Genomic DNA, 15,904 nt, shown 5'->3' with positions numbered 1-15,904 from the left:
TCATCAATCCCAAGGTTCGTTGTCGGTGGCTCGAGCGATTCCCCAAACACCGCTACGCACACATCGTGTCACGGCTACGTGTTTGAGTGAATCTATCAAAATCCTCAATCTTCAATTAAAAACTGAAGGCTATCAACCCAAAGTTTAAAATGGAAGATTGAGTGACCCCTCGGAACATGCTACGCACACATCGTGTCGCGATCACACGTCCAAGTGGGTCGCCTAATCCTAATAAGGTGGAGTGGCGTGACAAGCCACTAAAAAGAAAAGAAATGAGGGATAAAAAATAAAACGTATGCACGTATGCTAGTGCTTGGTTTGGAGGGGAGGAATCGAGAACCAACGCGAGGCTCTAGGGTATTATCCCCCCCACCCAAATGCAATGCAAAGCGCGTGACAAATAAGTAAATGAATAAACCATTCATCACATACATGAAAGACAAGGAACGAATACGAGTGTGACATGCAAAACATCCTAAAAAAGAAAAATGCAACCTAAAACATCCAAATTTGATAAATAAAAGTGTTAAAAAGGGAAAAGACAACTAAACCAAGTGCTTGGACTCTCTAACGTCCCCAGTGGAGTCGCCAAGTTGTCGCGCCCCATTTTTTCGCGATGGAAAAAAGAAGGTGTTTATAAAAAGATGTGATTTTATTTTAAAACAAGTGACAAAGGACCTAGAATGGGACTTAAAAAAAATGCGACAATTTGGGTCCAAAATTTAGTCTAAAAGGGTTTTTTAGAAAAATAAGAGTCGCCACTTGGTATTGAGTTTTGGTGTACCAAGTCACCCAAAAATAAAGTAAAATAAAATAAAACCCTTTTGACAACTCCAGGTCTTTGAAAACAAGAGAAATGGGTTCGGGAGTCACGGTTGAAGAAAGGGAAGGCAAAGGTTCAATTGACTCAAACCTAAGGCACCCTTTCAACCTAGTCTACGCTAGTTGCGAGGTTTAGTCAAAATTTTCCTAATCTAACCCTTAATTTTATCATATTTGGATGTTTCCTATATGGATGCAAATCTAAATATATCGAAAGGGACAAAATGTTCATTCAAGGGGTTTAATTGAACCAATCGCATTAATTGCGAAGGCCAAAATGATTCCTTGAAAGTGTCACGAATATGCAAATGATGAAATTAAAATAAAATAAAAGAAATTAAATTATATACATATATATAAGTGATCAAAGAAAAGGAGAATGCAACATAAAGGGTACGGGAGGCAAAACTCGTGACATAATTTTCTTATACATGGATTAATAGGGTACTTAAACTAGAAAGTTATAATCACCCATTTCCCATGTTTGAAAAATAATTATCCTAACATGAACAAGCAAATGAACTAGTTTAAATGAGATGCAATTCTAAATGACATGATTAGCACCTATAGCGGGTAGGGGATAATATAATAGGGAATATCATGCAAATGAGAAAAGATCCTAAAAAATGAAAATATGCATGAAAATGTAGTGAATAGCATACAAAGATGAATCTAGCGCAAGATGACCTAAAGGGTCTAGCGTTGGACTAGTCCATTTCTAAAAGTCCTTACTAGCGTTGGACTAGCAAGTAAGCGGAGGGAGAAACCACAACTAGCGTTGGACTAGTGTGGTGACATCATGCATTAACAATTCATAGTGAAACAAATAAAGCATAAATTAAAACAAATAAACACATAAGAGCACGTAGCACATAACACGTAAACATAATATCTAGATGCCAAAATCCTAAGAAAAGCGGATAAAACACATAACACATAAGCCACATAAACACGCAACCTATCTATTACATCGGGGAGCGCCTAACTACAATCTAGAAAGGAAAAATATAATGAAATAAATCTAATTATCCTATCTATTACATTTTGAGGTATTTAAATGCCTCTCGAATCATTATAAAAATTAACTGAAACATATGTAAGAAAATTTGAATGAATATTTAAATCAAATAAATAAAGCATATAAAGATATATAAACACATAGGAACACATAGGAGCACATAAGAGCACGTAATTGACATTGAAATAATAAAATAGGAGTACCTCCCGTTTGAAGTGGTGACTAAATGGAGTCAAATTGTCCTAATTATACTCACAATGAACAAAAGGATCATGGCACCAATTTAATTGAAAAAGAAAATAATAATACAAGCACTAAATTCGCACTAATATGTCAGACGTAAAGAAATTTAAGCAAATCTAAAAATTACAAGTTAAGTATATTCAAAAGTAGCATAATTAGCTATTAAAGAAAAGAAACAATCATAATAAAGAGAGTCAAAATTCATCAGGGACTGAATTGCAAAAATTGAAAAACTGTTGGGGACAGAAATTATATTTTCCAAAGTTCAGGGGTCAAAATTAAATGAAAGATAAAATTCAAGGACCAAAATGCAATTAAATTAAGGACCTTAGTGAAACAAATTTAAAATGTTCTGGGCCGAAGTGAAACTACTCCAAAGGTCAGGGGCTAAAGTGAAAATTTCGGTTTCTGATTTGGGCAAGGAAAGGCTATCGGGCCATCATTTTATTTCTTTGGGCCGAACACTGCCTAAGCCCAGCCAAAAGTCCAAGCCAAACGAGCAGGCTAGCCCATCTTTTTATCACTCAAGCCCAACAAAAACAATGCATGGGCTCTAACCTTCTAACCCAACCGAAACCCAAAAAAATAAAACAAAACCCATTTCCAAAACCCAACCAAAATTAACTCTTGGCCCATCAGAAAAAAAACATTAGCCCAATTTCTTTTCTTTTTTCTTCTTTCTTTCTTTCCTTTCTTTTCTTCCTTCCCCAATCGTTTCTTCTTCTTCTTGTTCGGCCAGCTGAAGCTTCTTCAGCTAGTGGCCATGGAGGCTGCCGGTGGCGCCGCCGCCGCCGACCGCCGCCGCCGGTGACCTCTCCGGCCACCAAAAATCCTCAAAATACACCTCCCCACTCCATTTTTCGCGTAGATTCCATTTTCGGAGTTAGTTTTTACAAAAGATGACCCAAAAGTGGTCAAAATGCCAAGAAATCAGTTCAGTTTTTATTTTTTTTAACCCCTTAAACCTTCACCAAAAATCATGAAAATTATACTACAACACTCTTACAACTTCTACAATACAACTATGATTTTTTATTTGACAAGAAACAACATAAAAAGGCTAAATTAAAGCAAAAACAGCCCCTAAATGAAGAAAAATACTTCCATGCCTTTAAAGCTCAAAACTCCAAAATATTTAGATATCCCAACATTTTCAGATCTTTGCTAGTTAATGGTCACCCATTTTGACAACAACATGCACAATATTCAGCTTTTTAATCCGTTTTTCCATTTCGGCATTTTATCAAGCATTTAACATGCATTCACAGGCCCATTTCTTTTCCCTTAATGTCATTCGTGGATTACTCCAAAATTTCAACAAACACCAGCAGCAACAACAAGAAAACAGCAGGAACAACCAATAATACATGAATTCAACATGATAAATAGAAAAGATGGGAAATAGTTCAATGGAAGTGTTAATACCTCTTATGACCTTAGTTAAAATTTTGATGAAATTCCAATCTCCTCACGCCCGATTGCTTGCCTTCTTGTGTTTGATTCTGTGTGTGTATATTGGGAGAGGGAAGGGAGCCGGAAGGAGCTTTTTTTTTTTCTTTCTTCTGTTCTGTCAGGGAGAGAGCCGAGAGATGTACATTGGGAGAGAAAAAGAGGAGCTTGTGTGTGTGTTTGGTCAAAATGATTATTTTTTACCAAATGACAAGAAAGTTGAGTGTAGGAATGGGTTAAGTGTATTTTGTGGGGAAAATGATGAAAATGTGTAAGTTTAGTAATAATTTGATTTTGACTTCATTTTTTATTTTTTTTATTTTTTTTTATTATTATTTTTTTTTAGTTTTATTTTTGTTGTTGTTTTGTCTTCTTTTTTTTTTTAAACAAACCTGCAAAATTGAGAAAAATGCACATTAAAATGCTAAAAAATAAATAATTCATTAAATAGAAAATTTTGAGAAAATATTAAAAATCGACAGAAATTTGGTGTCTACAGCTTGCCCCTCTTTGTCTAGAGTTTCAAAGAAACTCAAGACAAAGACGTAGACACCAAATTGCTTACCTGTCTCTTGTAACTGCACCTGAACTAAAATAAACAAGCCAACACTTGGCTGAAATTATTGGACAAAATGATGCAATAACATTGCAGAAAATGTGACCGAACTCATGTAGAGTTACCTACGTATCCCACCATGGGAATCAGGTCAAACGTAGTTCGAATGCAAGTGAACCACAATGAAACAAGTGCATTGACAAACTGCGGTCTTTGCAAAGTCGAAAAAGTTTGAGCTCTCAGAACTTCTAAACAGGAAATACAAAATGAATGTTAAAGCACAATTATTAACCAAATAATCAAGAGAAACGGTCAGTGGGATGCGACTCGAGCCTGCCGAGGTTGGTGGGATAAAACCGATGCCCAACGAAAATAAAAAATGGTCAGTGGGATAAAATCCGAGCCTGCCGAGGTTGGAGGGATAAAACCCATGCCCAACGAAAATAAAAACGGTCAGTGGGATAAAACCCGAGCCTGCCGAGGTTGGAGGGATACAACCCATGCCCAACGAAAATAAAAAACGGTCAGTAGGATAAAACCCGAGCCTGCCGAGGTTGGAGGGATACAACCCATGCCCAACGACAATAAAAAACGGTCAGTGGGATAAAACCCGAACCTGCCGAGGTTGGAGGGATAAAACCCATGCCCAACGACAATAAAAACGGTCAGTGGGATAAAACCCGAGCCTGCCGAGGTTGGAGGGATAAAACCCATGCCCAACGACAATAAAAACGGTCAGTGGGATAAAACCCGAGCCTGCCGAGGTTGGAGGGATAAAACCCATGCCCAACGAAAATAAAAACGGTCAGTGGGATAAAACCCGAGCCTGCCGAGGTTGGAGGGATAAAACCCATGCCCAACGACAATAAAAACGGTCAGTGGGATAAAACCCGAGCCTGCCGGGGTTGGAGGGATAAAACCCATGCCCAACGAAAATAAAAACGGTCAGTGGGATAAAACCCGAGCCTGCCGGGGTTGGAGGGATAAAACCCTTGCCCAACTAAAATAAAAACGGTCAGTGGGATAAAACCCGAGCCTGCCGGGGTTGGAGGGATAAAACCCATCCCCAACGAAAATAAAAACGGTCAGTGGGATAAAACTCGAGCCTGCCGGGGTTGGAGGGATAAAACCCTTGCCCAACTAAAATAAAAACGGTCAGTGGGATAAAACCCGAGCCTGCCCAACGAAAATAAAAACGGTCAGTGGGATAAAACCCGAGCCTGCCGGGGTTGGAGGGATAAAACCCATGTCCAACGAAAATAAAAACGGTCAGTGGGATAAAACCCGAGCCTGCCGAGATTGGAGGGATAAAACCCATGCCCAACCAAAATAAAAACGGTCAGTGAGATAAAACCCGAGCCTGCCGGGGTTGGATGGATAAAACCCATGCCCAACGAAAATATAAAACGATTTTGAAATAACTTTTGAAATTGCAATTTTTTTTTTTTTTTAAATTTGCCCCAGTGTAGAGGCCCCCTTTTTTCCTCTCTCTTTTTTTTTTCTTTTTTTTTTTTTTCAATGTTGATTTGGAATGTATTACCAAAATTGGAGCTCACTCCTTTGAATATTGGCCTTAGTGTAAATCATGTTTAACAAGTGCCATATTTTTCATGTTTTCGAGAGAACAGAAAGAGTGATCATATAATGCCACCACCATGTGATCCTTTGTGGTCTTTTTGGCTTTGAGAACTATGCAAGCATGATCTTTTGGATGTCAAAACTGCTCCCCAGGAGTTGTGCTGCAACTTATGTTGAATCTTCTCAATTTTCTAGCATCAGTCAGCCATACTCCACCGTGTATCACAAATCAACTTTTCTAATGATCAGATTTGAATGAATGGCCAGTATTTCAAGTGTCGGCATCTCGCTTTTCGTTCATGATTCTCTTGTGCTCCAAAATCTCACCTTGATGACCTTAACCTTTCGGATTTTCACAAAGGTCACACCTTTTATTTTATTTTGTTTTCATTTCCTATTTTTTCCTTTTGTTTTCCTTCTCTTTTTCTTTCTTTCTTTTTTTTTTTTGTTCCTCTTTTCCTCTTTTTTTTTTTTTTTTTTTTTTTTTTTTTTGAGAAGACATTCTTTCAGATTTTCACCTAATGAACAAATCTTGTCAACGACCTTTATCAACTCAGAAATGTATTTAAAGAAAGGATGGCATCAGCGCGACAACCCTTCCCATTTAAAATGGTGAAGGTGTATTGACATCAATTGCCATTTGATTAAGTGATTTTTATTAGAAATACCACTAAAGCGGAGGTCGAGACTTTATGATTTTTATGATGGGGTCATGTGGGGTGTGGAAAAAGTGTTAAGCCTTCAAAGCAAAATCTTCAAAGAGGTTTCAAAAACCCTAAGACCGCATTCTATCAATATTTGCCCCAGTATGAGGGTATTAAAACCGAAAAAATTGCCACAGTTTGGCTTTTGACTTTTTTTTCTTTTTTCCTTTTTTTTTTCATGACAAATAGGAGATAAAAATTTACCCCAGTATGGGGTTTGCAATCTTTAGGAGGGCTATCAAATGAAGGGTTAAATTATTCTGGAGGTTCAATGGGGAAAACTAGGGGTAAGATGTTCAAAGAGAAAAGAAGAAGGCTCGCCTTTGATCCGTCATAAATGTTATTTCAAAAAGAAAAATCACATAATCAGATAAAGAATTTATTACACATGTCTGAATTGATTGGCAGAAGAAAGACCTGTCCATCCAGTTCTGTAAGAATGGACGTTCCTCCGGATAGCACTCTTCGAACAATAAATGGCCCTTGCCAAGTTGGAGCAAACTCTTCTTTAACCTCCTCCTGAATCGGAAGAATTTATTTCAAAACCTTATCCCTCACTTCAAATAAGCGAGATTTGTCTTTCTTGTCATAACTAACGAACCATTCTTTGATGATAGCACTGTCCATGACAAACATTCAACCTCTTTTTCATCAATTAGAGACAGCAACTCATTGTGCTCCTTAATCCATTTGAATTCTTCTGCCTGAGCCTTTGTCAAAATATGCAAGGACGGGATCTCAGTTTTGGCATGTATTACCATTTCCATTTCAGCATAAGAGGGCAAGGTGTTGCCCCAACTTAAAAATGTAATCTCCAATGAAATGCTCCCAGAGTTCAATTGCAAAATTTGCAAAATTGAAGGAAAAACTGTCTTTTTCTTTTTCTTTTTTTCAATCCTTTTTTTTTCTTTCTTTTTTTCATTTTTTTTTTCATTTTTTCATTTTTTTCCCTTTTTATTATTCTCTTCTTTTTTTTTTTTTTCATTCCCCCTTTCTTTTCTTTTCTCTTTTTTCTCTCTCATTTTCTCTTTTATTTTATTCCCCTTTTTTCTTTTCTCTTTTTTTTTTTCAAGTTGGCTGCTGAAGTATGTACTCCTTTTGAGCAAATAGCCGACCCTCCACTTTGCAATGTAGCATTATTGCAATTTTTCCTCGATCTTAACCATAAACACCTGCACAATGGGGATTTTTCAAAGCACTTGAATTTTTTGATTTTTTTTTTAAGCAATGATATAACAATTAAGACTCATGTAAAGTATTGACTTATCAAGATTTAAAAATATATATATATATACTTTATCTTGGACATACCCTACAAATGAATTATAAAATTTTGCCTCAATGTGAACTTATTTGACAACAATCTCACAAATATATTGCAAAGAATTTGCCCCAATTTGGGCCTATTATAGAATTTTATCGAATGGTTCTCCATTTAACCAGACAAAACCAGAAAACTGTTTTTTTTTTTTCAAAATTTAGAAAGCTAACATGCAATGTGAATAGAAACTATATTTTTCAAATGAAAAAATTAAATGTCATATCCAAACTCATATAGAAGATTCCATGCTAAATCTCTCAAAATAGGACCAAATTGCAAAAGATCTCTTCCTCATTTTGGGATCGGTGTTGAGGGAAAAGGGGTCCCTTTTTTGTTAGTTCATCTTTTAGAACCAACCAAATGGGTATTATTCATGATTTTGAGGTGACTCAGGGGAATGGTATGTCAGGATTTGTCTTTTCTTTTTTTTCTTTTTTTTTTTTTTTTGTGCCCAAATTGTATCCAACACATTCAATATCACATCTTGGTGAAAGCAAATAACTTATCACTCTTATTTTTTTGAAAAAACTCAGTCAACATATAAACTATATAGGCTTGTAATATATGGGTAGAAACGATAGCTAAACATATGAAAACAGGTTATGGCCTTATGATCATGAGTGATTGGTAGATTCCTTAGAGACAATATTTTCACTTCAAATTGTCATGAAAAATAAGTCAACAATGGACTTTATGAGCTTGTAATGTGACTTGACAACGATAGCTAAAATTTTCAAGGACAACGCACTTAAGATTGCATTCCTTCCCAAAATTGCCCCAATTTTGGATTTAAAATCCGGGACCCCATTTGACTCTCTTTCTTATCAATCCTCTTTTTCTTCAACAATCACTAAGGGGAATGCAGCATGGGATGTCTTCGTATTTTCTTTCTTTTCTTTTTTTTTTCTTTCATCATTTTTTCATTTTTTTCATTTTTTTCTTTTCTCTCTTTTCCCCCTTTTTTTTTTTTTTTTTTTTTACCAATACTGATATCCCAATGTCAATGATAAAATTGAAAACTCCCTAATTTGGAGTGTAGATGGCCCCTGTTTCTTTTTGATATTGAAGACCAAAATGTCAATGGTAGAGTCAAATTCCCCCAACTTGTAATTTTTCTCTTGCAAAAATTTTGAGCATCTTTGCCATTTTTTCAATTCTCAAATCTACTTCCCCAGTGTGGGGGTGCGATCATAAGTGCTTTTGAAACGAACCACCAATTTAGGCTCAAATGAGGATGCAAAGAATGGATAGTGTTTGGATAGTAGAAACAACGGCCAAAGCATCATTCTTATTTTTCATGACAACCAAAGTAAAGAATAGCCCGTTGAGAAAATCCATTTCCTTTTGACGTGTAAAATTATGATCACTAAGGCTCTTATTTGAAATGAAATTGTACTTTTGAAAGGTTCAAATGGGAGAACAATTGATAAAATCTGTATAGATATAGAAACGAAAAGCCTAAAGTATCATTCCAAATTTTCAAAACAAATAAGAAATAATGGACATTTTTGCTTTCACTCAGATGTGGATTGAATTTGGTTAGACATACCGGACATTTTCATGGAAAAAAAAATTATCTCACTTTGAAGCTAGTCAGCCAATGCGACTAACCTTGGAGGTTCAATGGAAGTGGACACAAAAATGAAAAGGAAAAAGTGTCGGGGTTGATATTTTATGAGAAACTGTCAAATTTGAATGACCTCTTTTATTTCGACTACTCCCATTGAATAGTTTAGATCACAAATCTAGTGTATGCAAAGAATTTTGGGGATTAGACATACACTCATGAATTTTCGAACAAGAGGTCGAAAAATTTCAATTTAGCCTTATTCCTTAAAATCTATCAGGAAATCTCTCAATGAGCAAATAAAGAATGAATATATACAAAACAATAATTGTCTAAATAAAAACTTTATTATTCAAATGTTTGAAATTTTTTTTTTTCAAATATAATACATGTGAGCAAATAAAAATCTCTAAAAAATACATTTTCAAATATATAAACACTTTCTCTTTCTATCTTTTGAGACAAAATATGTTAGAAACAATGAATCAAAAGATTTTTGAGATACTTTACACTAGCGTTTTCAAATGGATTTTTCATTCATTTTTTTTCATCATCATTTTTTTTTTTTTTTTTTTTACATTGTAGGATCTGCCCAAGAATCAAGTAACACTTGTAATTTTCAAAATTTATCAGATCAAAAATATTATCAGATATAGGAAAAATATTTTTACCTTGTTGAAACAACTTTTATAAATGCAGGGGAGGGGGAAAAAATAAAAGCAAAATACCCAGAGTTAGTAAGCAAAACTGCAAAATCGGTATGCATGTCCTATGGGGGAACCCTTTTATGCCAAGAGTTGGCCTAGTATGAAAAATGCAATCCTCTGGGGTAAGCACCATACAATACCTGATGGATCCGATCGACTTATTGAGATTCAATGAAAAGACAATTTTGAAAAAACTGGATAATTAGAGTGACAAGAGACAATTTGTCCTAACAAAATGAGGACAAAGTCCGAATGGATTGATTGCTTTGATTAACACATAAAAAAATGATATCAAAATCAATTTAGTGTGTAAAACTTACTTTTGAAAGGATTGAAATGTCTCGACTAGTTTCTTCGGTGAACCATAGATCGAAACTTTAAAAAAGAATAAATAGGTTAAATGAATCGAATGAAATTGATGATTAGTTCAAAAATTGACTGGATTATCCTGAAAGTGAAAAAAACCGATCCAATGGATTGGATGAAATTGAGAATTTATTCAAAAAATTAAAATTGATTAAATGAATAATGAATTGAATGGAATTGATGATTAATTCAAAATTGATTGTATTGTCCTAAAAATGAATAAATTGGTCAAATGGATTGGATAGAATTGACAGTTTATTCAAAAATCGACTGGATTACTGACCAAATGAACAGAATGAAATTGATGATTTATCCAAAATGAAATTGAATGAAAATGAAATTAAAAATGAGCAAAATTGTAAGGATCGAATGATCTATAAAAAAAATTGATTCAATCATCTTAGATGTAAAAATGGAATGAATGAAATTGATGATTTATCAAAATCAATGAAATTGCCCTAAAAATAGGTAAACTGGTCACATGAATTGAATGAAATTTAATTTATTCAAAATTGACCGAATCACCCTAAAAAAGGGTAAATTGATCAAACGAAATTGATGATTTATTCAAAATTGACTTAGTCCTAAAAGTGAAGAAATAGGAAAAAATGGATTGGATGAATTTGATGAATAAAATGGTCCAATGAAATTGATGGTTTATTCCAAAAATTGATTGAATTGTCTACCCATTGAAAATTTTCAAAAATTCATTATGATTCATTAGTCTATGAGCCTTCGGAAATCAAGATTTGGCCTTAACATACATATCATCTCAACAATGAGAAATCATTTGTGAATTTCTTCAAGTCAATGTCCTTTAAGCAAGGGATTTTTACCAACTATGTTGAAAATGACCAAAAGATGATTGTTAGATGCTCATATTCTAATGTGCAAAAAAATTGCTCTGCCGTCTTCGAAAAGATCGGATCTTACCTTACCTCGTGCACTACCCCTTTGGACAGTACAAAAAATATAAACGTGCAAGTCTCATTGGATTACATATCCGAGACACAGAGTGGCTTATTTCTAACGTGGGATCCCCTATGCGGCATTCTCTCTATAGTTGATGCATGATGCCAGTTTATTAAAGCAAATAAATATGCAGTACATAAATGAAACGTGATCTAAAGGAACCTCTTTTTGTATGCCGGGGTGAGCTTAAAATGAAATGTATTCATGCTGCAAATGAGAAGCATTGAATTTAAACGTGTCACATCAATTAGGGTAGGCTCCTAAAGAGTATTATGCCAGGACTCTTATTTCCTAGGGCTTATGAATGCAATGGAAACAAGAACCAAGAAAAGTTAGTTCAATCAGATAAATACACATAACACATTGTAGCAAAACAATACAAAAAAATAAAGCAATAAAAGGAAAAGAGGGGTTGGATCCCTCCTCTCGTGAATAGTGTCCCTAATAAGGTAAGGCAGACTCTACTCTAGGTAAACTATCATGGATGCATGAGGTATTGGCTCACTAATGCATCTAGACCTGATAGGTTTTAGGTCCCCGAGCCTTCAGACTCGTAACCAAGGGTCATCAATCCCAAGGTTCGTTGTCGGTGGCTCGAGCGATTCCCCAAACACCGCTACGCACACATCGTGTCACGGCTACGTGTTTGAGTGAATCTATCAAAATCCTCAATCTTCAATTAAAAACTGAAGGCTATCAACCCAAAGTTTAAAATGGAAGATTGAGTGACCCCTCGGAACATGCTACGCACACATCGTGTCGCGATCACACGTCCAAGTGGGTCGCCTAATCCTAATAAGGTGGAGTGGCGTGACAAGCCACTAAAAAGAAAAGAAATGAGGGATAAAAAATAAAACGTATGCACGTATGCTAGTGCTTGGTTTGGAGGGGAGGAATCGAGAACCAACGCGAGGCTCTAGGGTATTATCCCCCCCACCCAAATGCAATGCAAAGCGCGTGACAAATAAGTAAATGAATAAACCATTCATCACATACATGAAAGACAAGGAACGAATACGAGTGTGACATGCAAAACATCCTAAAAAAGAAAAATGCAACCTAAAACATCCAAATTTGATAAATAAAAGTGTTAAAAAGGGAAAAGACAACTAAACCAAGTGCTTGGACTCTCTAACGTCCCCAGTGGAGTCGCCAAGTTGTCGCGCCCCATTTTTTCGCGATGGAAAAAAGAAGGTGTTTATAAAAAGATGTGATTTTATTTTAAAACAAGTGACAAAGGACCTAGAATGGGACTTAAAAAAAATGCGACAATTTGGGTCCAAAATTTAGTCTAAAAGGGTTTTTTAGAAAAATAAGAGTCGCCACTTGGTATTGAGTTTTGGTGTACCAAGTCACCCAAAAATAAAGTAAAATAAAATAAAACCCTTTTGACAACTCCAGGTCTTTGAAAACAAGAGAAATGGGTTCGGGAGTCACGGTTGAAGAAAGGGAAGGCAAAGGTTCAATTGACTCAAACCTAAGGCACCCTTTCAACCTAGTCTACGCTAGTTGCGAGGTTTAGTCAAAATTTTCCTAATCTAACCCTTAATTTTATCATATTTGGATGTTTCCTATATGGATGCAAATCTAAATATATCGAAAGGGACAAAATGTTCATTCAAGGGGTTTAATTGAACCAATCGCATTAATTGCGAAGGCCAAAATGATTCCTTGAAAGTGTCACGAATATGCAAATGATGAAATTAAAATAAAATAAAAGAAATTAAATTATATACATATATATAAGTGATCAAAGAAAAGGAGAATGCAACATAAAGGGTACGGGAGGCAAAACTCGTGACATAATTTTCTTATACATGGATTAATAGGGTACTTAAACTAGAAAGTTATAATCACCCATTTCCCATGTTTGAAAAATAATTATCCTAACATGAACAAGCAAATGAACTAGTTTAAATGAGATGCAATTCTAAATGACATGATTAGCACCTATAGCGGGTAGGGGATAATATAATAGGGAATATCATGCAAATGAGAAAAGATCCTAAAAAATGAAAATATGCATGAAAATGTAGTGAATAGCATACAAAGATGAATCTAGCGCAAGATGACCTAAAGGGTCTAGCGTTGGACTAGTCCATTTCTAAAAGTCCTTACTAGCGTTGGACTAGCAAGTAAGCGGAGGGAGAAACCACAACTAGCGTTGGACTAGTGTGGTGACATCATGCATTAACAATTCATAGTGAAACAAATAAAGCATAAATTAAAACAAATAAACACATAAGAGCACGTAGCACATAACACGTAAACATAATATCTAGATGCCAAAATCCTAAGAAAAGCGGATAAAACACATAACACATAAGCCACATAAACACGCAACCTATCTATTACATCGGGGAGCGCCTAACTACAATCTAGAAAGGAAAAATATAATGAAATAAATCTAATTATCCTATCTATTACATTTTGAGGTATTTAAATGCCTCTCGAATCATTATAAAAATTAACTGAAACATATGTAAGAAAATTTGAATGAATATTTAAATCAAATAAATAAAACATATAAAGATATATAAACACATAGGAACACATAGGAGCACATAAGAGCACGTAATTGACATTGAAATAATAAAATAGGAGTACCTCCCGTTTGAAGTGGTGACTAAATGGAGTCAAATTGTCCTAATTATACTCACAATGAACAAAAGGATCATGGCACCAATTTAATTGAAAAAGAAAATAATAATACAAGCACTAAATTCGCACTAATATGTCAGACGTAAAGAAATTTAAGCAAATCTAAAAATTACAAGTTAAGTATATTCAAAAGTAGCATAATTAGCTATTAAAGAAAAGAAACAATCATAATAAAGAGAGTCAAAATTCATCAGGGACTGAATTGCAAAAATTGAAAAACTGTTGGGGACAGAAATTATATTTTCCAAAGTTCAGGGGTCAAAATTAAATGAAAGATAAAATTCAAGGACCAAAATGCAATTAAATTAAGGACCTTAGTGAAACAAATTTAAAATGTTCTGGGCCGAAGTGAAACTACTCCAAAGGTCAGGGGCTAAAGTGAAAATTTCGGTTTCTGATTTGGGCAAGGAAAGGCCATCGGGCCATCATTTTATTTCTTTGGGCCGAACACTGCCTAAGCCCAGCCAAAAGTCCAAGCCAAACGAGCAGGCTAGCCCATCTTTTTATCACTCAAGCCCAACAAAAACAATGCATGGGCTCTAACCTTCTAACCCAACCGAAACCCAAAAAAATAAAACAAAACCCATTTCCAAAACCCAACCAAAATTAACTCTTGGCCCATCAGAAAAAAAACATTAGCCCAATTTCTTTTCTTTTTTCTTCTTTCTTTCTTTCCTTTCTTTTCTTCCTTCCCCAATCGTTTCTTCTTCTTCTTGTTCGGCCAGCTGAAGCTTCTTCAGCTAGTGGCCATGGAGGCTGCCGGTGGCGCCGCCGCCGCCGACCGCCGCCGCCGGTGACCTCTCCGGCCACCAAAAATCCTCAAAATACACCTCCCCACTCCATTTTTCGCGTAGATTCCATTTTCGGAGTTAGTTTTTACAAAAGATGACCCAAAAGTGGTCAAAATGCCAAGAAATCAGTTCAGTTTTTATTTTTTTTAACCCCTTAAACCTTCACCAAAAATCATGAAAATTATACTACAACACTCTTACAACTTCTACAATACAACTATGATTTTTTATTTGACAAGAAACAACATAAAAAGGCTAAATTAAAGCAAAAACAGCCCCTAAATGAAGAAAAATACTTCCATGCCTTTAAAGCTCAAAACTCCAAAATATTTAGATATCCCAACATTTTCAGATCTTTGCTAGTTAATGGTCACCCATTTTGACAACAACATGCACAATATTCAGCTTTTTAATCCGTTTTTCCATTTCGGCATTTTATCAAGCATTTAACATGCATTCACAGGCCCATTTCTTTTCCCTTAATGTCATTCGTGGATTACTCCAAAATTTCAACAAACACCAGCAGCAACAACAAGAAAACAGCAGGAACAACCAATAATACATGAATTCAACATGATAAATAGAAAAGATGGGAAATAGTTCAATGGAAGTGTTAATACCTCTTATGACCTTAGTTAAAATTTTGATGAAATTCCAATCTCCTCACGCCCGATTGCTTGCCTTCTTGTGTTTGATTCTGTGTGTGTATATTGGGAGAGGGAAGGGAGCCGGAAGGAGCTTTTTTTTTTTCTTTCTTCTGTTCTGTCAGGGAGAGAGCCGAGAGATGTACATTGGGAGAGAAAAAGAGGAGCTTGTGTGTGTGTTTGGTCAAAATGATTATTTTTTACCAAATGACAAGAAAGTTGAGTGTAGGAATGGGTTAAGTGTATTTTGTGGGGAAAATGATGAAAATGTGTAAGTTTAGTAATAATTTGATTTTGACTTCATTTTTTATTTTTTTTATTTTTTTTTATTATTATTATTTTTTTTAGTTTTATTTTTGTTGTTGTTTTGTCTTCTTTTTTTTTTTAAACAAACCTGCAAAATTGAGAAAAATGCACATTAAAATGCTAAAAAATAAATAATTCATTAAATAGAAAATTTTAAGAAAATATTAAAAATCGACAGAAATTTGGTGTCTACATATAT

At 35.0% G+C, this 15,904-nt stretch overlaps 1 long non-coding RNA gene across 3 annotated transcripts in view; it reads right to left on the bottom strand.

The window, feature by feature from the left end:
* Positions 1 to 15,904, bottom strand: part of LOC113713035 (uncharacterized) — a 30,304-nt gene that overhangs the window by 13,627 nt on the left and 773 nt on the right. The window contains exons 3-4 of one of the 3 annotated variants that reach the window (XR_011822159.1): positions 13,911 to 15,793; positions 2,044 to 7,542 (exon numbers count right to left, since the gene is read on the bottom strand). This is a non-coding gene — a long non-coding RNA (uncharacterized lncRNA). The remainder of the gene's footprint in view (positions 1 to 2,043; positions 7,543 to 13,910; positions 15,794 to 15,904) is intronic. The other 2 variants (XR_011822160.1, XR_011822161.1) reach the window with 2 other exon arrangements.

Source organism: Coffea arabica, chromosome 10e (assembly GCF_036785885.1).
Source record: "Coffea arabica cultivar ET-39 chromosome 10e, Coffea Arabica ET-39 HiFi, whole genome shotgun sequence".
Taxonomy (NCBI): domain Eukaryota; kingdom Viridiplantae; phylum Streptophyta; class Magnoliopsida; order Gentianales; family Rubiaceae; genus Coffea; species Coffea arabica.
Note: the sequence above shows the minus strand (reverse complement) of the source record. Positions and strands in the feature narration are given on the sequence as shown.